This window comes from Zonotrichia leucophrys, chromosome 4, assembly GCF_028769735.1.
Source record: "Zonotrichia leucophrys gambelii isolate GWCS_2022_RI chromosome 4, RI_Zleu_2.0, whole genome shotgun sequence".
Taxonomy (NCBI): Eukaryota; Metazoa; Chordata; class Aves; order Passeriformes; family Passerellidae; genus Zonotrichia; species Zonotrichia leucophrys.
In genome coordinates this window covers 46,161,727-46,178,049 of record NC_088173.1, presented here as the reverse complement: position 1 = coordinate 46,178,049, position 16,323 = coordinate 46,161,727, and positions in this window count along the sequence as shown.

Genomic DNA, 16,323 nt, shown 5'->3' with positions numbered 1-16,323 from the left:
TAAAGAAAACCACTGCCCAATGTTACACTGAAAGGGAATGAAAGCAGCATTGTCTCCTTACTGCAGGCTTAAACTAATGTAGTTTGGTGTATAATTTAAACATTTAGGCATGCCTCAATTATAAAATCAACTTTACTGTACTAGTTATTTGGAACCTTAAAACACATTGATCTGAGTGCATGTATCTCTATAGATCTGTCATTCCCAAAAGGCTGAGTTGCCATCATCCCCAAAAGGAGCGATGGAAGCCCAGATAAAATGCTGTATAAAGACAAAAAAAAATGGTCTGGGAACAAATGATCTCAATCTTTTACATGTGTTCTCAGTTTCATTGCTCTTAACTGAAATAAGGAGCAAAGGATTAATATGAAGACTGGCTGACCTGATGTCCCACAATTACATCACCTCCAGTCAGAATTTTGGGCTCATTACTGAAGTGGCAAAGGCTGCAAAACTCACTGATCTATTATTGGAGTAGGTAATGCTGGGGGAGGGTGTCCAGGTTATGCTATACATGGACACCCTCTTCTGGATATTCAAGAGGTAGAAACTCAGAAATAGGTCAATTGCTTAGAAACTTATCTGCATCCCCTCCACTACACACACCTCTGAAGCATTCATTTAAATAATAACTGGATTTGCCTATCTGTATGGAAATTGGCTTTCTGATGGCGTATCTACAGCTCCTGTAATTTTCACCTTAAGTGAACAGCTAAGAGAAAAGCTTTTTATTCATGTCTGACCCATCCAAACCATCCAGAAAAGCCTCTTCCAAAGGCAGAAAACCATAGAGTCACTGCATGGTTTAGGTTGAAGGGACCTTAAAGATTCCCTGGGCATGACATGGGCCGGGGTCACCTTCCAAGCCATGCCCTGGGCATGCCATGGGACACCTTCCACTAGGCCAGGTTTCTCAGGGCTCCATCCAACCTGGCCTTGAACACTTCCAGGGATGGAGCATCCACAGCTTCTCTGGGCCAGTGTCTTGCCACCCTCACAGAGAAGAATTTCTTCCTAATATCTATTCAAAAATGTCATGGTTTGAGCCTGGCACAGAGCCAGTGCCCCCATGAAAAATGCCCTCACCCTGGTGTCTGCTGTGAGATGTGACCAGGAATAAGCAAAACAGGCTCCAACTTAAACATAAAGAACACTTTATTACCTAAACTACAGGAAAATAGGGAAAAACTATAAGGAAAAGAAAAAAAAATTGAAAACCTTACAAAAAACCACTTTCCTCCTCCCCACTACCTGACTTTCCCAATCCGATACATTCTCCCAAATCACCAACTGCCCAGCCTGGCACCACACTTTAGTATACTCAAACTAAAGTTTGAAGAGGAAAGGAGTCCTTCTTGTTCCATAGGCTTCCCCTGGAAACACACTGAAACCTCGTGTGCTTCCCTGTCACTTCGGCACCGCCCGGAAAAAAGTCCTTTTGCCGCTTGTGACATCTTCCTTCCATGCCCAGTGCTCTCACCACTGTGCATGGCCAGAGCTGCTTTTAGGGTTGTCTTTCAAGGATGCCTTGTCTCACTCCAAAAAGGCACAGTCTCTGCTTTGGGACATCTGTCCCCCCCATATTTTTCCAACCCCCTGGGGCCGGGGGGTCCTCACGATGAACCCTCCTGGTTCTGAGCCACTGCTTCCCCCTAAGTGCAGTCTCTGTGTCACAGGAACAACTGAGTCCATGGCCACAAGAAAAGTCCAGCCAAAAGGCCACTCCAAATCATCTCTCCCCATTCATCAACTCCACGTTCTTCGGGCCAGGTCCTTGTCTCATCTCATCTCTCATCTCCCTTCTTATTCAGCTTCGAGGAGGATTAGCATTTTTTGCAAGGCCCCATCATGAAAGAAAGGGGTTAAAACTTTCAGTCTCTGTCCCGGAGCTGCGGCACTCCCACACACGCTGCCGCTCCGGCCGGCACTCTTCCCCCCGCTTCTCTCCTGGGCCGGCTGCTATCACATTCGGTGTCGCCGGCCTCTCTCTCTCCCTCCTGGGGGGGGAATGGCTGCCCGAGGGTTGACTCCCTGGGATCTTCCACCCTTCCATCTCGAAGGGCCTCCTCACCTCCCATCTCTGTCCAGGCCCAGGGCCTACCACGTGGCTGCCCCTCCCCCACCCAGCAGCAGCGGCTGGACAGGGGAGGGTGATCTGACCTCTTCGCCTCGACGTCCCAAGAGAGCCTGCCAGGGGCAGAGCCCTGCTTTTTAACCCCTGTGTTTTCTCGGAGGTGTGTCCAAACCCCACTGGCTACACCAGGTGCCAGTCTCAAACTCAAAACCTTCATTGGTTTGACCACAGCTTCCCAGAATTCCCACTTCTTCCTGGTCAAACCACCACATAAACCCATCCACTTTCTCAGTTATGCATTCTTACCTAAACAAATTGTGAAGAATATTCCAAATTAAAAGGCCTGGATGGAATTATCTCCAAACAAGATGAAAATTTGGATCAGAAATCAAATCAGGAGCAACTTTAATGTTTCTAATTAAGTACTGGTTTTGTGTCCTTTATGAAATGTTCAAGTTGTTAAAAATCCTGTTAAGAATTCACTCCAAAATGCACGAGAGTTAAACATGATGACTGAATGGTCTCACTCAAATTGTCTCCTCATTTGGTTGGGTTAGACAATTCAGCATTTTGAGTCGCAAGAAACTGTTCAAAAATGGAAAGGAGATAGGATCATGAGTGCAAAATCACAACTTCAGAGATGGAGGCTAGCCTACTGGAGTAGCTACAGAGGAAGTTACTGTGTCATTTGGTCATTTTTACTTAGTTTATTAACAAAAAAATAAAAGCTACAAACCTTTTATCTCACTTTTATGTATGCATAATTCTTGTTGTGCTCTGGTAGTTTAGAGTTAAATCAAAAAGAATCAGGCAACTTAAAGAAATATGTTCAGTTTTTTGCTGCTGGAAGCTGTGAAATTAATTGGGTTTTGAAATATTTTCTGTATTTTCAGATTTTGTTCATGAGAAGTGAATATTCCTAAAGAGACTTCTGCATCTTTGGCTTTGCTTTCCCTCAAAATTCTGTTATTTAATGATAATACTTTATGTGACATTTTACATTCTGTTTGAAAAGCCATCTTTTATTTAACAGTGTTCTGGCAATATTTTTAAGATAATTTACCTAAAGTCTTTGTCACTTATTCACTCTGTTCAAATATCATGCAGGCTTCATGAATAGGGACACTAAGAAGATCTTTGAAAGTTCAAAAATGCATTTTCTGCATTAGCAGCTGTAATAGAGCTGCACTTGAGGAATGCTTTTTCTCCAATGCCTTGTGTTTATGCACCTTTTATAGCCTTAGGAAAAGATCCCAAGCTTACCACAGAGGAAAGATTATTTTCCTTCTCATAAATATGGTACAAAAGACCATCTATTCTGATTTACTGGAATCACTGATTTTTATTTTTCTTTTTCAGTTTCTTCCAGTTGCAGATGAAAGCTGGGCAGCAGGAAAAGCCTTCCTACTGTTTTCATCATGTAGACACCAGGGCTCCCTGGAAGATGCCAGACTGAAATGGTTTAAATGTGAAAAGAGATATTTGGTTATTATCCAGATGTAGCCAGCCATTATTTAAATTGTTCTTTTTTTTTTAGGGGGGTGGGGAGTTGAATGAAGGCTGGAATCAGCAATTTCCTTTCCAAGCCCACCGAAGTGGACTTAGTTTTGGACTAAACGCTGTTGTGAGCAGATTGGAGACCCAGATAAAAGGAATTAAGAAGAGGGGTTGTTCTGGCTGTTCGTCTCTGCAATGGTTTTATTTGAAATTTGAAAGTCTGCTGCTCCAGATTGTCTGCTTGTTTCCCAGGCACAGCCATTCTTAAGTCCCCTTTTAACTTGCTCTCCTCAGCAGGATTTCTTCTGGTTGCTAATTGCCAGCAGTGAATAATATGCAGAGGTAAATAGATGAGGAAGAAAAGGTTTCCGAATTGAAGTGGCTAAAAGAATTCCAGACACTGGGGGTTGGCTGAAAAGAAAGGCAAAAAAAGCTTCTGGCATTTTATTTCTTTATCCTTTTGTTACAATAAGGAAAATATCTTTTTCTGCTAATTCTGTTGACAGCAATCTGGCACCTTGAGAAACATTTCTGCAGTCTCATAGTCCCTGCTCCATAAATAGGCAAGAGATCAATAGTTGCATAATAGCTGAAAATAATTGTTTGAAATAGTTGAAAATAAATATAGAAACTCCAGCTTCCAGCTTCATCTTAAAGACTATATATTAGCATTTTTTTTTCCTAGCTTGATTCACAGTCTAACTTGAGCAGAATGGCAAACAGTCCCAATTGTTGTGGACCAGCAAGGACATATGTTTTTACAGCTTCATTTCATTTTCCCTTCTGAATATGCTAAATAACAGATATCTTTACATAGCTTGATAGACCTTAAAAAGTAATTGTACATAGGAAATCATCTGCTGGGAGAACTTCTAACAGTTACCGCAGTTATCTGCTTTTGGCCCAATCCTAGGCAATGCCAGTACATCTATTAACTGAAGTCACAAGCCAAATTGCTACTGTTCTAAATGAAAACAGCATTTGGCTGTCCTGGCCTGGCAGGCTTACCCTGGGCCACAGCATTAAAAAAAAAATACTGAATTTTACAGAGCTTCATGGAGGCAAACTGATGATACAGGCGCTTTTAGAGAATTGTCTAGGTCATCACATTTTCTGCATTTCCAATGCATTGTTACATGTATTTGGATCAATATTTCTCTTGAAACAAGAATACAAGCTGCACTTACTGAGGAGACTTGGAGCAACATTGGTTAAAACCAGACTCCTTGTTTAAAATTGTAAGACAGGAGTCCTGAATGAGCCCTCAGAAGAATATGGAATAAAGGAAATATATACTATTCTACTGCATGGAATACTCATGAAAGCATTATCAATTGTTGAGTCAGGTTTCATTGTATTTTTAAAATGAATTCAAGAAGAAACTGCAGGAATGACTTGAAGTTCAAAATATCTGCTTTTCAGCAGGAAAGTAGAGAAATATGAAGAACACATTTCTAGTACCTACTAAAGGATTTTGCTAAATTTTCAAATAGCGTGTGAACTCACAAGCAATTCTAGGGACGGACAGTTGAGTGCAGTTTCAGATGAAATATAGGATATGTTTATTGATTACTGTAACAACTGCTGGGGACATTTCAGTTGAGGTCTTCAAATGAGCTCTCAGAGGTCTGTCTCAGCTAAACCAGACATGGCGGATTGTTTGCAAGGTTCACAGGAAGCCATTTTCTGAGATTCAAAACTTTCTGTGCTTTTCTCAGCAAAGTTATGAAGGTTTCCTATACATTGTCCATATTCCAGTCTTCAGAGTTTTTCCATGATTTTGTAACACAGGATTATCACTTCCTTTTCTGAAACTTTGCATATCCAAAGACTTCATCAGACCTCTAGCAATGCCAGGCTTATGTACTGATGTGCTTATAGCTCATGACCTTTAAATCGTGAGGAAACTCAAATTATCTCAAATAATAAGAGTAATGCTGGTAATTTCTCCAAGATTTTGGCATAAGAATGCCAAATTTAATTGAAAATGCAATGTGTTCCATAATCCAAATGTCCTAGACTGTTTTAATGCAGAATAAGTTTCAATTCTTTTCTATGTTGCCAAAATAAAGACAAAGAATAACCACAGAGAGAGGTGAGATGCATTTCTATATGCTCAAAATTGAACTAGAAAGAACACCTAAGTAAAGGAATTATTTATAGAAAGCAGAATTAGAAGAGAAATGCCAAGGGATGTCAAAACTGATTGAAACATGCAGTCTTGATAGTCCTGAAATTCATGGTCTGAGTGCCGGTGTGCCTGACAGAATTTGTGCACAATGCTTTATTTCCTTCAGCTGCTGCCTTTGGCTATCAGTGAAGGCAGATGAGAATTTAGGAATCATTTGTTACCTCTCCTTCCCTCCCCTCATCTTGCACAAAATGTACCATTGACCAGTCTGATGCAATTGAAATGATAGAACTAATGCCGCTCATGGAAATGCCATTCTCTTCTTTTAGGGAAAAAAAAAGCAGTTTAAAATGGATTTCAAAAAGATTAAATTAGACAAGTGTCCTATGCAAAGGTGGCTTTTAATTATGATGTTGAATAATGATTACCTTCTCATCAATGTAACACCTCTACTAACAAACAAAATCAGTCAGAGAAGAAGCGCTGGGTGGGAATTATGTACAACAAGCTCTATTCTCCTGTCAGGGTATGTGAATACAATGTCTTTGCACCGAAAGCTTTGAAGTTACACTATTATAAAAATGTATAATAAAAAGAGAATGAGATCCAGGTAGATTTTCTTTATCACCATGGATTAATCGCAGTTCTGTGACAGTGGCCACACAACTTCAGTGTAACTGAGGCATATTATATAAGAAGACTTGCAAATAAAAAGCTGCTGACAATATAAATATTATCTTAATGCATTATTACCTTTTTATCTCTTCTATTATTGTGATTATACAAAAAGGCAAATTGATCTGTACAACAGTTAGCTGACCTATTTAAAGTATCTTCAGACATACATCTGAAACCAGATCTCTGATCATCTTACCCTGATGTCTGCATAAAGACCAATAAAATTACTTTCTCTTCTACAAAAAGAAAAATAAATAGGCTTTGCACAATGACATCTTACATAGCTCCATATAAAGGCTTTGTCAGATGTAACACTGCAGGGATTCTCCCTTATTCAGGACCCATTAAAATCCAAATAATCTCAGAGATTTACATGAAAGTAAGATACATGCCTTGTTCTTGTTGTCCTGAAAACTTCAGAGTAAACTTGTCTTAAATAAGTTTAGAAATTACTCATATTCTACAGTTTTAATTTCCACGTAGTGCTCTTAGAGAGATGCAGAAATTTAAGCAGAGAATGTATTAGGAAGTATTCATCTGAATTTCATTACCATACATTTCAAACTGGTATTTTCAAAGAATATCAGTTATCTATTCATAACCACTTGTTAGGGTGCAAAAGTACATTCTTATTATAAAAGCAAATTTAAGAGTTACATGTTAAAACTGCAAAAGAGATTTTTCTACTGATTTGCTGAAAACAGAAGAGAAACACTTCAACAGTTGAAAAATAATCAGAAATCCTTTCCAATTTCAAGACTGAGATATGTAATCAATTTTATGTTTCTTTAATTATGTTTCATAGCAGGACCTTGTGCTGACAGACTACTCAAGGCTTATGTCAATCAGAATAACAGTTCGCACATGTTATTGATTTAACTATCACTTTGAGGAACTGATCTTATGGTTTTATTAGACCTTTTAACAGTTCTTTTTTGGACAAGCTAATTCTACAGATCTAAATAAATATAGATCATGTTCTCTTGAGATGTGCAATCGTTTTACCTTCCTTTTAGCCATCAATGATAATCAATTAAAATAATGGACTATTCTGGCAGACACTCCGACACATTGTATTGAGCATATGAAAGATAGAAAGGTATGAGTTAAGAAAGATCATGTATATGAGAGAGTTTTACAGAGCCATTTTATATAACAAGTGATCCCTTAAAGCTTTTCTGTAGAATTTTTTGACTAAAAATCATAAAGATTTTTTTTCCTCAATGCACTTTCAATACTTGCCCAGGATTTAAGGAACTTGACCAAATTCTTTATGGTACAAACTTCATCAGACCTCACATAAAATAACCTTCTTTTAAATTTGGTGTAAACTGTCTTAGTTAATGTTTCAAAGTCCTTTCTTTTATGTTATAATAATAATAATTCAGTGCTCAATAAATTAGAAATAGTGAGACTTTAAGTGCTTTTTTTTCTTTCCCCTCTGCTTTTAACCTTTTCCAGCTGTGGGTCCTCAAATGGCATTTCACTTTCTGCATTATGGATTTGTCATCCTTCCCTCTGGGTTGACGTGCACACATTTCCATCCTACACCATCTCCTGTGTGCCTGCAGCACCTTTCTGCCTTGCTGAGGTGTCCAGGAATATCTAAGGGTTAGTGAGTGAATTTTGCTGCACCAGGGTGGGCAGAAGGCTGCTGAGTTAAGTGAGCTGAAGGCGTTGCTTATGCTGAAAGCAAATCCTGGCAGTCCTGGGCTACTCAGAACACTGAACACCAGGAAAGCATCCATAGTCCTGCCAGCTCAGTTATGCAGATGGTCAGACTCATACCTCTACTTACACCCCAAAAAGATGCAAACTTGTGGCTGGCTCTGTCGGGAACCAAAGGGATAAGAACACAAAGGAATGGCACCAAGCTTTTAAAAACTCTGCTTCTGTGAATTTAGCAGTGTTTCTTCCAGAAGGGGCAGCTTACCTGTCTAGTCTTTCTCATTTTAATCTTCCAGAGGGTTTTGATAGATGAAGTAAAGGTGAATCTTTTTCATTTCATCTCCGTGTTTCTGATGATTATTTTTCTTCATGGCCTTTTTTTTTCTTCTTCTTCTTCTTAATAGAGTGGAATAATAATGGAGTTTCTGCCTCCTAACTTTGTAGTACAAATTGGTGAATAATCAGAGATTTTTCAGTGTTACCTTTAGAGAATCAAGGAACTACCTTCAAAAATCTCCCACTATAGAAAAGTAATTTGATTTGTCTTCCCCATAAATCATTCTTTTTTAGAATATAAAATTAAAGACTTTTCTTGACATTTGTCTACTTTCACCTAGAAAAAAAACAAAACTGAAAGGCACTTCTTTTATGTTTGCTGTACTAAAACTTCACATGTCTAAGTTAGATGCATACAAGCTTTACCTTAGTTTAAAATAAAAATAATAAAATGAAGATAAAGAAAATACAAAGCTTTCCTGGGAAGCACTCTGGAACTGAATTTTCTTCTTTGTACCCAGGCTAAGTAGTTGATGAAATATCAAATAGAGGATATCTGCCTCATCTATTTTATATAAAGTTCTTGACAATCAGAATTATCTCATGTGATTGTCTGTAGGCTTGCTTTGAACCACACTTTCCATTACATTCACTAAGACCTAAACCTATTTTACTTCTGGAACTCAACAGGAATCATATGCAAATGTCTGAATTTCCTTCCAGCTTGGTCTTGAAAAGGCATTCTAGTGAATTCAGTCACACCAAAATTATTGAAGAAACTATTGATGTAAAAAACACCCTCTAAACTTTACCTTGCACTGTTTTTCTTTTATACCTACTGCTACTCCTGTTTTACAGCAGTAGTGGTACTGTGGAAAAGAGGTTGGCAAAAGTCACAGGATCAGGATTTTCCTTGCTTTTCTGTCGGAAAGCTAGCTTCAGCAGAATGGCCTCAAATGCAGAGGGAATGGATGGATATTGCTCACGGATTTACTTACTGTGCTTCCATCTTGTGACCCGTTCTGTTGTATTTCTGCACAGCATTATTCACATCCACCAGGATTATTCCACAGGAAAAAGCTGCATTCAGCCCACTGCAACATGTCCTACCCCTTATAAACACCTCGAAGTTCAAGAGATTATCTTATGGTTTGATCCTTGTAAAAGGCTTTGTTTTAGGGATTGGCTCAGAGGAATGAAATTATTCTCTGGCTACCATAACTACTGTGACCTATCATACAATCATATATTTATATAAATGTATTCCATCTCAGTAACTTTATCCAAATTCATTTTTATTTTCCTTATAGTCATATACAGGCAGACTTTCTGCTCCCCAATTTAAAAATGTATGTTTCTGGGGTTTTTTTTAATGCCTTTCCATATGGTATTGCAAGCTTTTGAAACAGATCTGTTTTCACAGCGATTTTGTTGAAAAGAAATCAAAACAAATACTGAATGGAGAGCACCAAAATAGGTCCATGTACTTGACAACTGAGAAGAGAGTGAAGATCTGTGAAATGTATCGGGGTAGTAATCACTATTTAAATTATTTTGCTTCTTTCTAGTTGTCTCCTACAACTGTAAAAATATTATGATAACCAGGCAAGGTAAAAATTGGGCTAAGAATGGGCTCTTTTCTTTTTCTTTAGTCATTTCATAGGTGTAATACATTCTAAAGAACAGGCAGAACATTTTGTTTATACAATTATGCTTATTTTTATAACTTGTTCTCCTATTTTAGACCTGTTCAGTACAAAAGCAGACTTGTAAAAAACAGATTTTTTTTTTTTAAAGGCTCAATAATGGAAAAGTTACAGCTTTCTGGATCAATGGTTTCCTGTGAAAAAAGGTAAGGGATGAAAATTTGAAGAGCAAGACAGGTAAAAAGAAGTGAGCTAGTCAGGTAAGGATGTGATCTTGGAATATTTTAATTACTAAGAGTGTTCCAGTTCATAGAGCATCAGCACAATGTATAAGTAAAATCGTTGTTCATGGGTACTTATTTCTGTCATGCTTTGTTTTTTTTCAATTGAACAGAACTTTTAATTAGCTTTGTAGGCTATGCAGGATTTGTAGTGGCCCTACAATGTCCATACAGTCATGCTTCCAGGATATCCAGATCATTATTTTACATTTTGAGGCTTTTATTCACATTTTGGCAACATTCACAATAAAGTTTCAAATAACATCTTCTGCAGAACTGCTGGTTTCTAAATTTGAGAGGTTTATGGATCCCAAGCATGGCTGGAACATAAGGAGAACCACAAATCTGAAATTCTGCGAGTCACAGTGAGCTTTATGAAGAATTAAATTGATACCAATTATATACCGACCTATATACCAGTACAGACTATTTTATTCTACTTCAGGAATTTATAAGGAAATTTTACTTTGTCTACCATTTGGTAAGGACACTGTAATCACAATACTAAAACTGAATATGTGGTTACAGTGGAGGATAAATGATGTCTGAAAGAACTGAGACTGATGTTTTAAAATTGTATTTGGGGTCAGATGGATTGTCAAGTTAGGGCCTTCCTGCTTGCTTCTGTTCTTTTTAGATACTCATTACATCAGAAAAAGAATTGCACCACATGTACAGTAACAAATTATATTTGATTTTTACTTCATGTGCATAAGGAATTTTATTTTTAGATAGTGTGTCTTAGGTTATGTTTCAGTTCCAAAAAAATATACAAAATAAAGAAATGTGTAGCTAAAGAAATAACTGGATATTCATCGTTTTAGAAAAGGATACTTACAGTATTTCATTTGAAAACAACTAAAGACATATTGAAAATGGCAAGAGTTGACTGGTGTAGCTGCATGGGGCACAGTTACAATTCATTACTTAGGGCTGCATCTCTGACTCACAGCAAGAAGGCAGAGTAGTTGTGTGTTTCTACAAAGCTTTAAACTACCTTCATTGGAGTCAAAAAACACTGTCAAGGAACCTTGCAGTGATCCTAAGGCACTTGCTGTGAGGGTTGCATCTCAAGTTCCTGAATATACTGTATGAGACCGATATTTGTGTATATATATTCATTTGAGAGGTAAATAAATTTCATTTACTGAGTCTTATTGTATTTTTATGCTACTTTCTGCCCTTTTAGTGTGCCATATTACTTCTGGGTTGATTCTGAACTTTCTGTATTTTTCAAGTTTTGGTAAATCTGGCAAATTCTTCTTCACTTTTTGAAAATATTAACGTGGAGTTACAGCAGTCTATGATTAATCCTGTATGTGATCCTCTAGCTTTTGTAAATCTTTCAGCTCATGGCAACCCACCCTGTGTGTCCCTGACTAACAGTTCTCCTGATTCCAGATGAACCAGTGATCAAACCAAAATGGGTCCTAATTGTTTAGATCCCATTTTTTTTATCTCTGATAGAGTTTAATGGGTATGAAGTGTTACTATTGATTTCCATGGGAACAGGAAAGGTCTTGCGTTATTCAATGCATACTGAAAATCCTGTGACAGTTACTGGAAGGCAGAAAGACACACTAACTTTCCTTTAAATTGCAGGATGAAAACTGTATATTAGAACAATTATGCCTCAGGGTGAATGTGTAAGTATAATGATACTGAAACTTGGCTTCTTTTCAAAATATACAAGTCTCTGACAGTTTGGTATTGAAAAGCAAGTGATTCACATACACAAAAAATAGAAGCAGACCAAAAATGTCAAGGTTTGACAGAGGGCAAACCCAAAATACTTCCAATAAAAGGAAAAAGAGAAGTTCATTTTGAAAGCATAATTGCTGAGTATCTTCTCAGGAATATATTTATATCATTAAAATATCATTTATATATTACACATAATTATAAACTGGATGCAATAATTTTTAAGAAGTGTAAGTATATAAAGTAGCCTCCCACTCTGCACACTTACCATGCACAGCAGCACCTTATAGAATGGAGAGTAGGAGTTAATGGCCAGTTTTCTTACTGGAACAAAATCACCATGGAGTCCCAGGGGGATGTATTCATCAGCAATCTGAAAAAGAGAATGAGCAGTGAAGTGACACAGTTTGCTAAGTTACTGAGGATAATGAAGGCAAGGGTAATGACAAAAAGATGCAGAAGGTGCTCGCAAGGACTGGGTGGTAAAAGAGCAGATTGAGAGCCATGCTGGTATATGCAGCAGGGTAAATGAAGGAAGACAAATAATTGCAATTTAACATACATAATGGAAGGTAATGAATTAACTCTCACACTGAGAATCTTATCCTTGAGTATTTTTATGAAACCCAGCTTAATTTTCCTATGTGGTCACAGACTCCAAATATTTTTAGGGGGAAAAAATAAAAGAGAATAAAGCAGAGAACACTGTGAGCCATTACATGCACAGCTGCTGTGACACCTCAGTATGAACTCAGGGTGCAGACCCACTCTCAGAACAGCACAGGAAAAACGGATGGCATGGGGACAGCACAGGAAAATGTGCCAAGATACAGAGACAGGTGACCAGGATATTGAGAGGCTGGAACAGAATTTGGTTAAATATTTGGGAAAATTCAACCACGAAAAATGGGGCAAAGAGGGTAATAGTAAAATATATAAGGAATAAAGTGCCTGCATGCCCACACTCTTTCAGGGACATGTATCACTGAGGAGCCAAACTCAGACTGGTTCACAGACCACACCACAGTAGCTTCCTTTTCAGTTTATGTCAGTACACAACTGGTTGAGAAATGCACAGTACTTTGCTTTTCATTGCACTTGGTTTGGGGAAAGTGAAACTAGTGTGGTATAAACAAGCCTAGAAGAATATGCTTACCTTGTTTTGGCCGTGATTGCTTTTGAAAATTTGACTCTTAAGTCCATGTTTTGAAATGGTGGAGACTCGGCTCAACGTATTGTATGTTTTTCAGTTAAATGAATATTTTTTTTTTTAATATTACAGTGATCCTTAAGTAATGGGATGGTTTTACTGGCTTGCCAGTGATGTGCCAAAACTTGAGGAAACGAGCTATAATGGGACCCCTCAATCTGTTGCACAGGGCCACAAAGCACCATACCTCAAATGTTTCTACATTAACAGTACCATGAGGAAGAAGCATGATGAACTCAAAACTTTGGCAGATTTGACATCACTGGCACAAGTAAAACCTGGTGGGAAGGGTCCTGTGACTGGAGTGCCTTGTTGGGTGCTTGCAGCTTCTTTAGGAGGGATAGGCAGGCCAAAAGGGCCGTGTTACAGGGCTTGCAAGGGTCTTCAGGGTGAAGAGAGAGGCGAGAATGTTGGCTTCATGTTCAGAAGGCTTGATTTATTATTTTATGATATATATTGCATTATTACTATGCTAAAATAATAGAAGGAAAAGTTCTGAGAAGCTAGCTAAGCTAAGAATAGAAAAAGAAGGAATAACAAAGGAGCTCTCTCCAACTGTGACTCAGAGAGAGCTCAGTCTTTGATTGCCATTAACTATACACATCTAACATGGGCCAATCACAAGTGCACCTGTTGCATTCTAGAGCAGCAGATAACCATTGTTTACATTCTTTTTCTAGAGCTTCAGCTTCCCAGAAGAGAAAATCCTAAATTAAAGATTTTAATGAAAAGATGTCTGTGACAGGGCCAGGGTTGGCATTGTGTGCAATGGAAGGAATAGAATGCATGGAGCTCACAGCTGGCAATGGCACAGTTAAGAGTCCCTGGATAAAAATCAAGGGACAAACAGAAAAGGAGGAGGTGGGAATCTACTACAGACCCCCAAGCCAGGATGCTAACAGTGATGAATTATTCTTTGAGGAATAAAGAGACACTTCCACATCAACTGCCCTTGTCCTGATGGGGGACTTCAGCTTGCCAGAAATTATCTGGGGGCATCACCCAGGCCACAAGACTCCTAAAAAAACCTGGATGACAGATCCTACTAGGAAAGATGCTCTCCTTGATTGTCTGCTCTGGCTGTTCGTCTGTGCACGGTCACGCGTAGGATGGCCTTGGGACAGCCCGCACTTCAAAGGATGAGTGTGGACTCTTCAGATTTTCAGTCTTTGAATTGTTTATTATTTCTTATCTACAAAATTTTCTTCCAGCCCGACAGAGGTCTGACCAGCAAGGCAGCCAAGGGCACTTTGACCTCCCACTGGGCAGTCGTCTATTTTTATATTAAAAACTACGTACATCATATTTACCTTTATTTCCCAATACCTTTCACCCATATTAGCAAGTGCACCTTCACCAAGGACCAATCCCAAAATGCCAACATCACCACAGAAAATGGATGACAAGAAGAAGAAAGAAGAAGGACAAGACACGCCCTGATTCCTCCATCTTGACTCCATAATCCCCCTGTACCAAAATCCTAAAATCTATATTTCCACCCTGTAAATACTTCATTCTTACACCATTCATTCCCAAGTGACTCTCATGTCCTAAAACAGGTGGCACATCCCTCGAAGGGTCAAAGTCAAGCCACCAGGTGCTTCTGGCAACAATGGTCTCAGGAACAGGGTGTGACTCCTGGGGTATCCTGTGCAGAGTCAGGGCTGGACTCAATGATCCTGATGGGTCCCTTCCAGCTCAGAATATTTTATGATTATCTGAAACTAAAATATTTTATCTGCCTGTAGTAAGAAGGGGATGCTAACATTACTGTTATGCTCTGTGAATGGATGGTTATGCTCTGTACAGCACTGAGCTGGCCAGAAATCTTGCTCTGCTCTAGCAGAAAATCAGATCTGGAGGAGTTCAATGTTCTCTGATCTTTTCCACATATGAAAGGAGTATTTAAAAGTATAATGTCTTCCATTTCATCAATTTGAGGGCAAAATAATAACATCATTAAATGAATTCCTATGTAGAAAATTGCCTAAGGACTCAGGCCTCAAATGGTTTGAATTTCAATATAAAATGAGAAATAGCTGCTTTTTGCCTATCACAGCAATTTTTCCCTTCAGCTTTACAATTCTCCCTCTGCATCTTGCGCAGCTTTGAATGTACTGATATTCTGGGCATGAAAACAAGCTCTTCTGGATATTTTGAATCAAAATTTTTATGAATACTCTTTTGAAGTTACCTATTTGCACAGTCTTTTTCCAGCTTTGTGTTCAAGTGAGCCACCCTCAATTGAACCAGTTGAGAAATCTGGTTTCATTCAGATTATATTGTTATTATGCTATTTATTCATATTATAACTATTAGTATTGTTTTAGTCCAGCTATATTGCCTGCTTAAACATACATTTATTAGAATGAAACCTTACACTGAGTAGGATATTAATCAGCTGAGTGGTAGGGGACAATTTTGTGGATTTAGCTCATAAGTTACACATTTACAAAACCCAAGAATTAGCAGTGTGTAAAAACTGCAGATGCTTGAGTCACTATTAATTAATAAACCCAGTTAACCCAGTCTGACTATTTATTTTAAAAAATCAATTAATTTGAATAAAACCTGTGACTTAGATGCAGCAGAGTCACCTTTAATTTGGTGTTGAATTCACAAACAGATTCTGCAATATCCTGAAATTAGCTTGGGGGTGCTAGAAACCTATTCCACTTCCAATGAGAAACTTCAGAACCAGCCGTGGTTTTGAGCTGCAGCTCCTCAGTGGTTTTAGTTTTCCTCAAATAAGTTAAGAAATAGGGAGAAATGAGTCTTCTTCTTATAAACCACTGCATTGGGAATCTTTGCTTTATTTATGAGGATTTGCTACTCCTTTGGTGCATGCTTAAATCTACATGTCTTGTTTTAATTGTTTATACTTTGAAATTGTATGAAATACTTGTATGTTGCAATTATTATTCTATACAACTTAGCATTAAATAAGCACTTTGAAGCTCTCTCTCCCAATCACAGAAAAATTATTATATATTTTTTTAAGCTTCTTCATTTTCAAACCGGTTCTTTCCGACTCAATATGATATTTAGCATTTATTAATTATTCCAGTTAATTCCATTCTAGCTGCTAGAAGGATCATGGGTTTATTTTCCTTTTAAGTCTTCCTTCAGAAACAGACTTCATGCTCTTCTGCCTTTACAGA